Source organism: Sinocyclocheilus rhinocerous, unplaced genomic scaffold, assembly GCF_001515625.1.
Source record: "Sinocyclocheilus rhinocerous isolate Xijiao unplaced genomic scaffold, SAMN03320098_v1.1 scaffold1588, whole genome shotgun sequence".
In the NCBI taxonomy this organism is placed as follows: Eukaryota; Metazoa; Chordata; class Actinopteri; order Cypriniformes; family Cyprinidae; genus Sinocyclocheilus; species Sinocyclocheilus rhinocerous.
Genome location: NW_015648510.1, coordinates 822,790 through 823,936, shown reverse-complemented (window position 1 = coordinate 823,936; position 1,147 = coordinate 822,790). Strand labels below are relative to the sequence as shown.

Below are 1,147 nucleotides of genomic sequence, written 5' to 3'. Positions count from 1 at the left end.
AATAGTCTACTGGTGTTATACCTTCAGTCATTTTGAATTTGAATTACCTTGACTTTTGATATTATATGTTCAGAAATAATACAAGGAAAATGCTTTTAAAAAATATGTATAAGCCCAGACCCAGAACCCAGACCCCTTTAAGTGGACCAAGAGGTGGACCAAGTGAAAAAGGACCCAGTTTTCTTTGTGTTCACACTATCGCAGTTCCTGAAAGAGGACTCAGATCCTTTTTTGGTCCACTTAACCAGTAATGGTGTCTCAGACCTCTTTGTGTTCAGACAGTTGCTTTTTGGATCTAGTCCAGTTCAGTGTTTGATGGCTGACATTATGGCCTCCAAAACTGGAATATTTTTATCTTTTGCACAAAGATAAAGAAAAGAAAAAATATAAGTTTCGTACACCTTTGTAATATTTATTTTGAATTGTAGACCTCTTTGTGTTCAGACTGTTGCTTTTTGGACCTAGTCCAGTTCAGTTTTGATGGCTGACCCTAAGGCCTCCAAAATTCGATCCTATTCACTTACAATGTATGTGCATCACTAACCAAGAGATTTGTTTGTAAAGATTATTATTATTATCATTATTATTTTGTAAAACAACATTGCTACAAATACTGTTGTATGAGCTTACATGGAAAATATTCCTAAGTTTATCCTTTGCACAAAAATATAAGTTTTGTACACCTTTGTAAACAATATTTATTTTGAATTGTTTTCCTTGTCTATGTCATCATGTTTATTTTATAGCACACAGGGTTTCTGCAGGATTTATAAGCTCAAATTTAAGACTTTTTATGACTGTTTTTAAGACTTGCACAGATAAAATTAATGCCATATGAGTGGGGGGGGGCAATGTTTTAAAATAACTGTAAAAAGCATGATTTACAGTTCAGATACAGGTTTTCACACAAAAAAAAAAAATATAAAAAAAATATATGAAATCAAATTTCAAATTTCAGCCTTTCAAATTTCAAACCATTTTTAAGAAAAGAGTCAAAAATCAAATGTATCTACTATTATATTAATGGTTTAATGGCTGGTTTAATATAAATTATTATTTTAAACCAGCAGAAGGGCTGTTAAAAATGCAAATTCATTCTCTGTCAGCAGGTGGCGCTTTCAGAACTGCATAAAGATAGACTTTGAAA

At 31.9% G+C, this 1,147-nt stretch overlaps 1 long non-coding RNA gene across 1 annotated transcript in view; it reads left to right on the top strand.

The window, feature by feature from the left end:
- LOC107709771 (uncharacterized) overlaps positions 1-1,147 on the top strand; it is a 14,355-nt gene that overhangs the window by 12,350 nt on the left and 858 nt on the right. The gene's annotated exons all lie outside the window — the stretch shown is intronic.